The following is a 13,755-nucleotide window of genomic DNA, read 5'->3' on the forward strand; positions in this document are numbered from 1 at the left end:
TCGTTGTTAAGTACCATCTCATCCATTCCAGTTCATAGCAACCCTGGATAGGGTTTCCAAGGAGCAATTGGTGGGTTTGAATCTTCCTTTCTTAAAGGCATCTGTTTAACACAACATAACCTAATCATAGGAGTGATGCCCCATCATATTCATAGGTCAGACTCACACTCAAGGGAAGGAGCTTGTGGTTAGCAGTCTGGCACTTATCCTACAGTACCACACAAGGACACCAAAAGTATCCCCTAGGAGCTGAGAATGACCCTTGGTTGACAGCCAGCAGGAAAATATAAACCTCCATCCTACAAATGCAAGGAAGTGAATTCTGCCAATGACTCGAATGAGCTGGAAAACAAGACCCTAAGCGCCAGGTGAGATTGCAGTTGAAGTCATTTGTGAGCTGAGAATGCATCCACACTATGGCCCGACTTCTGACCTACAGAATAATAAATGGATGTGATTTTAAATTGATGAATTTGTGGTCATCTGTTGTTAGTCGCCACTGAGTTGATTCGGACTCATGGAGATCTTTGTGTGCAGAATATTGCTGCTCAACAGGGTTTTCAAGACTGTGACCCTTTGGGAGCAGATCACCAGGCTTGTCCTCAAAGGTGCCCCTGGGTGGGTCCAAACTGCCAATCTTCTGATACATAGTTGAGTGCTTAGCAATTGCACCACCCAGGATCACTGTGGTAGTCTGTTATGTTGTTAAGTGCTGTTGAGTCTGTTTCGACTCATAACGACCCTGTTCAGGGTTTCCGAGGAGCAGCTGGTGAGTTTGAACCACTGACCTTATGGTTCACAGTCCAGTGCTGATCCTACAGCACCACACCAGGAGTCCTGTTATGCAGCCGTAGGAAACCAGTTCACCTCAGTTCTAACCTTGGTTCTGTCTCTAGTTTACTGTGTGACCAACAGTCTGTCACTTAACCTGCCTGAGCTTCAGCTATCACAAACAAAGGAAACAGAAACCTCTTTCTGGTCTGCAGGATTAATGTGAAGATCCAATTGGTCAATGAATATAAAAGCACTTTGAAAATTATAAAGTGGTTTATACATGGAAAATTTATTATTGTCATGTTAAAAATAAATCTCTAATTTTGATTACGGGAAATCATTTAGAAGCACCCAACCCAGGATTGGAGTCCTGGTGTGGCTCTGTGGGCTAATTAATGCATCAGAATGCAAAGTTGTTTGAACTGCAAGGTCGGTGCTTCAGGCTCACCAGCTGTTCCTTGGAAACCCTACACAGGGTCGCTATGGGTTGGAATCGATAGCACTTAATAACATCAACAACCCAGGATTGGTAAGCCTCCATTTTGTTACAGTCCCTCAGTTGTGAGTGGGTGTGTTGAGCACTAGGTCTGCTGAACTTGGAGAATGAACAGTGTCAAATACACTCCTTCTGAGCATCACTACCTACATATCAGTTTCTCTCTGCCACAGATTTGACATAAGCAGATGCTTTCACATTTATTTATTTATTACTTTTTTTTGAACCTTCCTCAATGAAAAATACATAAAACATTTCTTTTTTTAACGTCTAAAAACTTCTATGCCTTCCGAATTTCACAGTTTTCCCTTTGATAGGGAAATATAGCCTTTCCCAGATGACTCTGAGCTTATCCCAAAGCCTTGTGTTTGTTGTCCTTTAAGAATATTATTATCACTGTGTCTTTTTTGTTAGGGTCGCTATGAGTTGGAATTGACTTGATGACAGAGGGTGGGTGGTGCCTTTTTTGAACAGCTTAAATTAAAACAAAAAAAACCTTTTTACTATGAGTTGAGTGAAGGTTAACATATCAGTTTTCCATTCAACAATTCATACACATTTTGTTTCATGCCATTATCATGGGGAGGAAATAGCTTAAATTTTTTAATGAACCAAAATATCTTTCATTATGTTGATCAAATTTAGGGCATTGTTCTTAATCCATTAATCTATTCTTTCTTTAAAAATTTTTTTTCATTTCCTTTGTCCTTTCCACACATGTGTATCTACTCATCCATTCTCATGCTTCCAATCTGCTGGTAATGTACTTTTGATTGAATCATTAGTCAGTGTTTATCTTATTACGATTGTAAATGCTTTAGACAGCTGAGCCACGCTGTGAATTATGGTTAAATTTTCTTTATTCTTGTACAACCCTTTCCTTGGAGTTAATAGTTGTCTGGTTTTTTGGTTTCTTAGTTTTCTATGTACTTATCATTAGCTATAAACTTTTTACCAGATGTTTAAATCTCTTCTCAGAATGTTCGGACTCATTAAGTAGGCCATCGATTTGAACATGTGGAAAATATCTAAGCTGGAGCTTTCTGATTTGTCCCAGTCTAGTCTAGTCTTCCATGTTTGACTTACCCACGACTTTTAGTACTGAGCCCTTATTCTGTGCCAGGTATTACCATTTTTCATTCTCACAACAACCTTCTGAAGTACAAATCTGTATCCCTTGTATGTGAAGCTTTCAAAAGATGGCCCTTTTGAAAGCCTGTGCTTTACCCCTTGCCTTAGTTTCTTAGGGCTGCTATAACAGAAATACCACAAGTGGTGGTTTTAAGGAACAGAAATTAATTTTCTCACAGTTTAGGAGGCAAAAAAATTTGAATTCGGGGTCACTGCGCTGAGTGAAAGGAGCCCTGGTGGTGTAGTGGTTTGCAAACTGGACTGCTAACCACAAGGTCAGCAGTTTGAAACTACTGAGGGTTTCTGTTCCATAAAGATTTACAGCTTAGGAAACCCTTTGCAGGGTCACTGTGACTTAGAACCAACTCCCTGGCACACCACTGCCGCTCTGAAAGAAGATCTTTTTCAGCTTCTGTAGACCCAATATTCTTTCATTCCTTGGTGATTTCTACGTGGCATGTATCTTCCCCTGTGTTTGTGCTTGCTTCTCTGTGCTTAATTTGCCTTTTTAAAATATTCTGCAGGGACCCATTTTTCAAGAAGCAAAAAGTAAAGGTGGGAGAGGCAAGGCTTCCTTCCCTTTTCCTTTCTCCTTCATCTTATTTGCCCCAGGAGATAAAAAATGCCCCCTCCCACCCTGCAAACCTACCCCCCCCAAAAAACAAACAAACAAAAAACAAACAGAGGGAACCTTCTGAGGTAGGACATTCCCACATAAAAGGACATGCAGACCAATCCAGAGTGGCTAGAGAAACAGAAGATACTTCTTGAAAGAAAGACCAACGGGGGGCAAAAAACCCAGACCATTTGGCTGTTACAAGAATAAGTAAGGTGTTCACCTGGGAGCCATCAAGGCAAGAAAAGTCAGCCCATCAGGATAAACCCCCCTCCAAGACTGAAAGGGAACACAAGAGCAGACTTGTAAGCTCACTGGTGACTGCCCTGGTCTACTTGTGAATGGAAGTGGGGGAAAGGCAGTAATGAAGACCGGCTGAGTTTGACCATGTTCCATCCTGACGACCTTAAGATGAGAGAGAGAAGAGGAAGGGCTGGTTGGTCCGAAGTTTGGAGAGACTTGGGAACTCCTGAGCTCATGGATACTGACCTAGCCAGCGGGAACTAAAGCTAAAAGTGAAGTGTCCAGCTGATCTGAAGTGGGGGGAGGCACACAAGAATGCCCAAACTTGCAGATAGTACCCATTTGACCTAGCTTGGATGGCTTGCTGAGCAGAACTCTACTGTTGTTGTTGTTATGTGCCATGGAGTCGGTTCCGACTCATAGGGACCCTGTACAGGGTTTCCGAGGCTGTAAATCTTTATGGGAGCAGAAAGCCTCATCTTTCTTCCACAGAACAGCTGGTAGTTTTGAACTTCTGACCCTGAGGATAGCAGCCTGATTCATAACCACTATGCTACCAGAGTGCCTATTAGAGGATGATAAATAAATTTGATAGAGAAAGCAAGTATCAATTGCTACAACTTAATGAACTTGACGTAGTAGCTCAAAATACCAATGGAGAGGGAAGGGGTTTTCACATCAAGGATCAAGTCTATCCCCTCAGTACACAGGGTTGATAAGGACGGGCAACTTAGACAACTTAGACATTGGCTACCTAAAATGAGACAGGGAGGCTATAAAGGTACCAAGTGGCTGGCTTGCAAGTTTTTAAGAGTGCGCTTAGTGTCAGAGCGAGGAGGGTAAGTAAGGTAGAATCTCCACTAAATAAGTCTCCTCTTATCTGATGGGTCTGGTGAAAGAGGATGGGGATAGGATTCTTTAGATTCAATAGTGCGTAATTGTTATCATGACTAAATGTAAGGTAAAAGATGTATAATAAAAAGGGGGAAGTAATCTTACATTCCAGGAACAGAGGACCCTAGGACTATCAAGAGGGATAAGAATGAGCAGAGCATGGAATCCTAACCAGAGAAGCAGTGGCACAAGCAGTGAACCAGAGATGGAAGCAGAGGCGACAGCATAGAGAGACAGAGCAGTTGAGGACTCTGGTTGTGGTGGTGGTGGTGGTGTGTCGTGGAGTCAATGACGATGCATAGCGACCCTGCACAGGGTTTCAAGGCTGTAAATCTTCATGGGAGCAGAAAGTCTCATCTTTCTCCCATGGAAGAGCTGGTAGTTTTGAACTGCTGACCTTAAAGTTAGCAGCCTGATTCATAACCACTATGCTACTAGAGTTCCCTAGCTGAGGGCTCTAGACCTATCTATGGAAGGAGAATGGCTATGTGCCTACGGGCAGGAGGCTGGCTTGCAAAATGTGCCCTTTGGTTGTTTAAATGAATATATATTTTCTGTGTGTTTTGTGTACATTAAAAAAAAAAAAAAAAAAAAGGAATACAGGCAAATATTGTTAACCGATAGTACATGGAGGGGATTGTAATTATTGCAATGATGCAATACAACTGGTTGAGTGCAAAACTGATGTTCTGCCCTATAAACTACCAATCATTCAATTTACAATAAAAGCTTTAAAAAAAAAACAAATAAAACCCTCTGAGGTTCCAAAAAGTTGTTGTTAAGTGCCGTTGAGTCGGTTCTGACCCATAGTGACGGTGTATAGAGTTTCCAAGGTTTACAGCATGTTAAAAAGGGACAGAGGTATGAGGGGTCCCTAACCCAATGGGACCCACCTTAAATAGCTGCCCCAAATAGGATAAGCCCTGGGCGATAGCATTTTAAAACTCCCCATACCATATTTTATCAAAACCAAGAGAAAAAAAATTTCCCTCCCTACCCTCATCCCCCAAATTCCAATATATATATTTCAAGCTCACCAGCTACTACTCTGAAACCCTGTACAGGGTCACTATGAGTTGGAATTGACTCGATGGCGCTTAACAGCAACAACAATATATACATACATACTTGGTTGCTTGGTTATGTGCCATGGAGTCAGTTCCGACTCATAGCAACCCTTTATAGGGTTTCCGAGGCTGTACATCTTCAATGGGGCAGAAAGCCTCATCTTCCATGGGACAGCTGGTAGTTTCGAACTGCTGACCTTGAGGTTAGTGGCCCAACTCATAACCTCTATGCTACCAGAGATCCTTATATATATACGTATTTCCTTTAAAAAACAAAAATTTGAAGGATTAAGCAATAAAGTGAATCTAGAACCAGGGAATTTGTAATTCCCTCCTCCCCTCACTGTGGGGTGAATTGGTACATCCCCAGTAGAGGAACCCTCCCTTGGCAGAGGGGAAGGACCACAGGAAGCAAAGGGGTGGGAGCCTCTCCAGCCAAATTAGCAGCCAGTATGGGTGTGGGCAGAGTCCTGGTGTGGCGCTGTGGGCTAATGCGCCAGACTGCAAGCCTTTTGAACTGCAAGGTCGGTGGTTCAATCTCACCAGCTGCTCCTTGGAAACCCTATACAGGGTCACTATGGGTTGGAACCGACTTGATGGCACTTTAACAACAACAACAACAACAATGGGTGTGGGCAAGGCGCCAGAGAAGCCTTGGGGTTTTCCAAGCAGGATGGGGAATGGGGGAAGACACAATCCTGTGTAGTGTTCAGCCAATTCCAAATCAAATTGAGGGAGAGAAAAGCTGGGTGACGGTGGGGTGTGAAGAAAGGAGAAGAGGCTCTTCTGGGTTCCTGTGGTTAGGGGGATCCCCGCTTCCTCAGCTCCTGGACAAAGGCTTCAATGATTTCCTCTTTCACTTTGTGCAGCTCCTTTCTCACCTTCTTCTAGTAGTTCTTGTTTCATGTTTTCCAGGTCTGACTCATCACCAGAGCTGGTCATAGAGGGGTGGGCCTCGCAGGTGGTCACTGAAGAAGAAGACTACGTCCTTGGCAAAATTGTGCTCTTCTTCTCCCAGGGTCTTGCACAGGTTCACTCTGGGCTGGCATTCTAGCCTTTGGCTCCTCCTGATTGGCAGATTCATCCTTGAGGGGTTTCTCCCCAACTAGTATGACTTTCCTTCCCGGTATTCATCTCTTCCAAGAGCCCCCACCTGTGCTCCTCCCGCTCTTGGCTTTGGGGGCCAAGGCTGCCCCTGAGGACTCCTCCTGCTTGCTGACTTTCCTGAGTTTGGCTCCGGCAATGGCTGTGGCCAGGCCAGAGGTTCTGGTGCCCTTTCCACTAGGGCCCTGTGCCTTGGGGAGAGGATGCACTGGGGGTGGACCTCACCCTGCTCCATGCTGTGCAGCTGAGACGCCAGAGGGGGGCAGACCCGGATGTGAAGGTGGTCCTGGAAGCATGGGTGGCCCCCCAGCTGGGGGAGTAGGCACAGCTCCTACTTCTCTCTCGCTCCATGTGCGGTAGCTGGTCAAGTAGCTGCCTTTTCTGCTGCTCCACCTCCACCAGGGAGGGGTCATTCTGGGCTGACCAGGTTGGAGTTGCTGAGGGTGGAGGAGGACCACCTCCTTCCAGCTCCTTTAGGGCACTGGCCATGCCCACTGCGTCCTCTTTGCTACCAAAGTTGAGGCCTCAGGCTTGGCGGGCCTCATGGCACTGATGGAAGTTGAGGGTGGGCTGGTTATATTTGATGACCACTTGCCAGTCTGGCTGCAGAGGCCAGCCGACGACCCGGAAGGAGTTGGCCTTGAGGTTGTGGTAGATCTGGGCCGGGTGGAAGACTTTAGGGTTGTACCGATCTGCAGCCGCTGCTTGAGGCCACCATCGTAAAGCATCACAGTGGCCCGGCTGGAGCAGACGACTGTCATGCTCCAGCTGTTCATGGGCCAGCCGTGTGCCCACGGGGTGAAGGCTCCCTGGACATCCCTGGCTAACGATTCAGGGTCCACGGGTTCGGGACTGGTTCCAGGTTCTGCAGTCTCCCCCAGGGTCCTGCCCCATAGAGTCCAGCTTCCTGGGGGGAAACGTGGCTGGGGCTAGGGCCTCCTCCCCCTGGAGTCTGTTGGCAGGGAATCCCTGCCGCAGAAATGGTACTGTGTCCCCTCCGTGGTGCGCCCCCTCAGTCGGCAGCAGCGGCTACAATGTTACGCTTACTACTGTACTTCTCTACATTTCGTTGCAAAATTCTAATGGACTCTTTTTATATCGCAAAAATGAGTAGGTTTTAGATAATGTTGTTGTTGTTGTTAAGTGCCGTCGAGTCAGTTCCGACCCATAGCGACCCTGTATAGGGTTTCTGAGGAGCAGCTGGTGAGCTTGAACCATGGACCTTGCAGTTCAAGTGGCTTTGCAGTCTGACGCGTTAGCCCATTGCGCCACACCATAATAGGTATGTGTTAATTTGGATGAAGAAAAAAGCTATTTACAATAAAGGGGTGATCAGTACAACATTTTTAAAACAGAGGACACAGAGATGTACAAGAGTTATGTTGTTGTTGTTGTTGTTAAGTGCTGTCGGGTTGGATCCGACCCATAGTGACCCTATACAGGGTTTCCGAGGAGCGACTGGGTGAGTTTGAACCGCGGACCTTGCAGTTCCAACGGCTTTGCAGTCTGGCGCATTAACCCACAGCGCCACACCAGGACTCCTTAACAAGAGTTGTAGACAACAGTTATACACACAACAACAACGCCAAAGAGTTATACACACCAAAGGTAAATACATTATATATGCAATCCTACAATATCAGTAATAACAAACAGTAATTTGTGAGTGGATACATAGGTGGATTTGCAAGCTGAACCGGTATGAGTAAGCAAACGGGACTATACCTATGACCAATTATGAGGGTAAATAAAAAAGTTTTGCTACAAAATCATAGAAAGTTTTATTAAATAAAAACACCAAAAGATAAAGCTATTGTTTCTCAACTTACCCGTCATCTAGAACTATACACTTCTGAAGGTGGAGGGTCCCTGTCTCTAACCCTTCCCCCAAAGCATTCTGTGGTTCTGTGATTTACGATTTACACCATGTCAACATGACAGTTTTAGGACTCCTGGTGTGGCACTGTAAGATGAGCACTGGGCTGGGAACCACAAGGTAGACAGTTCAAACCCACCAGCTGACTCTCGGAAACCCTATACAGCGTTGCTATGAGTCGGAACCGACTTGATGACATTTAACAACAAAATGACAGTTTGGGCATCCTTGATAGACTCATATCATGTTCCCTTTCAAAGTTCCTTGAGTTTTGGGAAAGACGTCTAAAAGGGCAACAGCAGGGCTTTGGGGTAAATGGGGCAAGATTTCCTAATGAAATTCTCATAGCACAGTCCTTACTACCCATGAAAAATAAACAGGAACATTGTTATGATGGAAAAACATTCCTGGGCACAACTTTCCTGGCCTTTAAGAATATATATTTATCACCAATGCAGTTTTCTGTTTTCTTAAAGCTTCTTCATAATAAGCCCCAATGATCGTTCTGTGTCCTTCAAGAAAATCTATACAGATTACCCCTTTGGAATCCAAAACAGCAGTCACCATAACCTAGTGAGCTGACTTCTCTGCCTTGAGTTTATTTTTGAGGTCTGTCTGACCTTTCATAAAACACTTGTTCTGTTGTTTTACGTGAAGCAGGATTCCTGTAAACTTGTTGCAAAGCTTCAATGATTTGGGAAAATGCCCACTTGAATTTTGTTAAAAATTTGATATGAGCTCTAATTTCAAAATCATTTTTTTCTATGACACAGAAAGAATACATTTTTGGGATGGCACTCTAATGAGACTAAGAAATTAGTGTTAGTCTCATTAGTGTTACTAAGAGAACTTGTCTACAACCATCCACTGATCACAGAAACATGTTTAAACATACCTTGCATGTATGAACTGGAACTCTAGTTGCAATAGACTTGCCCTAGTATAGATTTGGCAAAGGATATTTCTACATAGGTATTTGCATGTACTGTCAATATATCCATGTGCAAACAGGAGGCAAAGTTATGAAAAATTCTTAACCCTAACCGAACACCTTATAGGAATGAGTCACTGGGCATGGAGGCTAAGGACCACAGTCTTGATGACAGCTAAGCCAATTGGCATAACGTAGTTCACAAAGAAAATGTTCTGTGGTGAGTAGTGACTGGGGTCTTAAAAACTGGTAGATGAGGGAGAGGTGCTGTGTGCTGGTGGTGGTGGTGGGGGCAGGCGTGCAGGGTGTACCCTTTGGTTGTTTGATGATGAATGCAGGGGATTGTGATCATTGCAATGAAAGCAAGTACAACAGGATGAATGTAAAGATAATGTTCACCCATGTAAACTAACACATAATTCACAATAAAAATTTACAAAAAAAAAAAAAGCTAGTGAGTAGCCATTTAAGATGCAACTCTTGGTCTCTCCCTTTCCAGAGAGATAAGAGTGAAAAAATTCAAAGCTACAGGGAAAAAATTGGTCCAAAGGAATAATGGACCGTGAAAACCACAGCCTCTGTTACCCTGAGACCAGGAGAACTAGATGATGCCCAGATACTACTACCAACTGCTCTGATTAAGATCACAATAGAAGATTCTGGACAGAGTGGGAGAAAACTATAGAACAAAATTCAAAATCATTAAAAAGATTTACTGGTTTGATGGAGACTGGTGGAACACCTGAAACTGTGGTCCTTGTGGTTGTTGTTATGTGACGTGGAGTGGGTTCCAACTCATGTTGTTGTTGTTGTGAAGTGCTGTCGAGTCAGTGCCGACCCATAGCGACTCTGCATAGGGTTTCCGAGGAGCAGCTGGTGAGCTTGAACCACTGACCTTGCAGTTCAAACGGCTTTACAGTCTGGCGCATTAACCCACAGTGCCACATCAAGACTCTTGACTCATAGACACCCTTTAAATCTGAGACTGAACCCCGCTGCCCCTCACAAACACATTTGGGATCATTTTATAGCCTAACAACAGATAAGCCTATAAAGTAAAACAATAACTGTGAAGAACATACGCCTCCGAACAATTAAGGTAAACCAAGAACAACCAAAAGGGTAACGTTTTACCCCAAAACAGAGTTCAGAAGGCATGAAAGGACAAGAAAGAAGGACAAATGGATATGGGGAAATCAGGGAGGAAGTCCAAAGATTGCTGTTACATTAGGGGAATTGCAACTAATGTCACAAAACAAAATGTGTGTAATTTGGTGAATGGAAAGCTAATTTGTTCTGTAAACATTTATCAAAACCACTCTACTACTACTACTACTACTAAAGTGAGTAGGTTAAAGCACACTCTCTGCTGATTGATATGGTCTCATTAAACTACAAGGAAGACCAGTTAACCCGACTTATTCAAATTTACACACCAACCACTAATGTCAAAGATGAGGGAACTGAAGTTGTTTTTTTTACCAACTTCTGCACTCTGAAGGTTGAACATGCAATCAAGATACACTGAAAATTATTAGTGATTGGAATGAAAACTTGGAATCAAACAAGAATTATCAGATGGAAAATACGGCTTTGATAATAGAAACAACATTGGAGATTACATGATAGAATTCTGCAAGACCAAAAACAGTCATTGCAAATATCTTTTTTTTTTCAACAACATAAATGGCAATTATACATATAAATTTTTCTGGATGAATACACAGAAATCAAATTAACTACACTGGTGGAAAGAGATGATGGAGAAGCTCAATATCATTAATCAGAACAAGGCCAGGAGCTCACTGTGAAACAGACCATAAATTGCTTGTATGCAAATTCAGGCTGAAGGTGAAGACAATTAAAACAAGTCTTCAAGAGCCAAAATTACCTTGAGTATCTCCCACCTGGATTTAGAGATCGTCTCAAGAGTAGATTTGACTCACTGAACACTAATGACCAAAGACAAGAAGAGTTGTGGAATGACATCAAAGACATCATACGCGAAGAAACCAAAAGGTCATTAAAAAGACAGGAAAGAGAGAAAAGACCAAACTGGAAGTCAGAAGAAATTCTGAAACTTGCTCTTAAATGTAGAATAGCTAAACCAAAAGGAATAATGATGAAATAAAAGAGCTGAAGAGAAGATTTCAAAGGGCAGCTCAAGAAGACAAAGTCATTTAATTACAATGAAGTATACAAAGACCTGGAGTTAGAAAACCGAAAGGGAAGCTCACACTCATCATTTTTCAAGCTGTGAGAACTGAAGGAAAAATTCAAGCCTTAAGTTGCAATATTGAGGGATTCTGTAGGTAAAATGTTGAATGACACAAAAGATAGAAAGAATACAGAGTCATTGTACTAAAAATAATTTGTCGATATTCAAGTATTTCAAGAGGTTGCCCATGATCAAGAACAGATAATATTGGAGGAAGAAACCCAAGCCGCACTGACTGCATTGGTAAAAAGCAAGGTTCCCCAAATTGACAGAATATAAATTGGAATGTTTCAACAAACAGATGCAATACTAGAAGCGCTTGTCTGTACCAAGAAATTTGGAAGACAGCTACCTGGCCCAACCCACCGGAAGAGATCAATTGCTGTGCCCATTCCAAAGAAACGTGACTCAATAGAACGTGGAAATTGTTAAACAACATCATTAATATCAAAAGCAAATAAAATGCTGTTGAAGACAAACGAAAGATGAATGCAGAAGTCCATTGACAGGGAACTGCCAGCCATTCAAGGCAGATTCAGAAGAGGATGTGGAATGAGGGATATTATTGCTAATGTCAGATGGATCTTGGCTAAAAGCAGAGAATACCAGGAAGATGCTTACCTGTGTTTCACTGACTATGTATGCAAAGGCATTCAACTGTGTGTATCATAACAAATTATGGATAACATTGCAAATAATAGGGATTTCAGAACACTTAACTTGTTCTCATTGCAGAACCTGTACATAGACCAAGAGGTAACCTTTGGAACCCAACAGAGGGATACAGTGTGGTTTAACATTAGGAAAGGTATGTATCAAGGTTGTATCCTTTTGTTGTATTTATTCAATCTGTATGCTAAGCAAATAATCTGAGGAAACTGGGTTATATGCAGAAGAATGTGGTATCAGAATTAGAGGAAGACTCATTAATAGCCTGAGATATGCAGGCTGAAAGCTGAAAGCTAAGAGGACTTGAAGTACTTCATCATGAAAATCCTTCAATATGGATTACACCTCAACGGAAAACAAAAATCCCAAATGGGATTGCATCCTCTTGGTTAAGGGTTATAATTACAATGGATAGTTTTCTTGAGACACAGTTAAACCAATACTAACCTAAGGTGTAATTTACATGCAATAAAGTGTACAGAATGCTCTTAGAAGTGAGGATGGCAAGACTTCAGCTCGCTTACTTTGGACACATCATTAGGAAAGACTAGAAAAGAGCATCATGATTGGTAAAATAGAGGATCAGCAAAATGGAAGGAACCCCTCGGTTAGCGGGATTGCCAATGGACCCAAACTGATCCTGAAAATGGGATAGGGATGGACAATGCTTCATTCTGTTATACATAAGGTCTCCATGAGTCAGAACCAACCTCATGGAAACTAACAACAAAAATACACAGATCCTAAGTGAATAGCATGATGACTTTTTATGTATGTATAAGTAACCACCCAGATCAAGATATAGAACATTTTCATTACCCCAGAAAGTTCTCTTGTCTTCCTTTCCAGTCAATACCAGTTCCTGCAATGTAACCGCTATTGTGACTTTTACTGCCACAGATTAAATTTTGCCTGTTTTTAAATGTCATAAAATGGAATCATGTAGTATTTAATATGTCTGGCTTCTTTCACTCAGCATAACGTATGTGTGATCCATCCATGCTTGTTGCGAGTATCGATACTTTGCTCTTTTACGTTCCACCCTATGAACATTGCTAATTTGTTTATTCCTTCTACTGTTGTTTAGAAACTCTGGTGGCATAATATGTTAAATGTTGGGCCGCTAACCACAAGGATGGCACTACAAACCCACCAGCTACTCTGAGGGAGACAGAGGAGGTTGTCTGCTCCTGTAAAGATTTAAAGCCTTGGAAACCCTATGGAACAGTTCTACTCTGTCCTGTAGCGTTGCTTTGTTGTTGTTAGGTGACGTTGAGTTGACTCCAACTCATAGCGACCTTATACACAACAGAATGAAACACTGCCAACCAACACTGTGCCAACCTCACAATCATTGCTTCGCTTGAGCCCATTGCTGCTGCCACTGTGTCAATCCATGTAGTTGGGGGTCTTCCTCTTTTTCACTGACCCTCCACTTTACCAAGCATGATGTCCTTCTCCAGGGACTGGTCCCTCCTGATAGTATGTCTGAAGTATGAGAGACTAAGTCTGGCCATGCTGGCTTCTAAGGAGCATTCTGACTGTACTTCTTCCAACACAGATTTATTTGTTTTTCTGGCAGTCCATGGCACTTTTAATAGTCTTCGTCAACACCATAACTCAAATGCATCAGTTCTACGGTCTTCCTTATTCATTGGAATATGAGGTTATTGAAAATACCATGGCTTGGGTCAGGCACACCTTAGTCCTCAAACTGACATCTTTTCAACACTTTA

General features: G+C 42.8%; 1 pseudogene; it reads right to left on the reverse strand.

Annotated features, from left to right (window-relative positions):
- Positions 1–6,021: 6,021 nt before the first annotated feature.
- Positions 6,022–8,161, reverse strand: LOC102819022 (annotated as a pseudogene).
- Between the last annotated feature and the right edge of the window lie 5,594 nt (positions 8,162–13,755).

This window comes from Chrysochloris asiatica, unplaced genomic scaffold, assembly GCF_000296735.1.
Source record: "Chrysochloris asiatica unplaced genomic scaffold, ChrAsi1.0 scaffold00062, whole genome shotgun sequence".
Taxonomy (NCBI): domain Eukaryota; kingdom Metazoa; phylum Chordata; class Mammalia; order Afrosoricida; family Chrysochloridae; genus Chrysochloris; species Chrysochloris asiatica.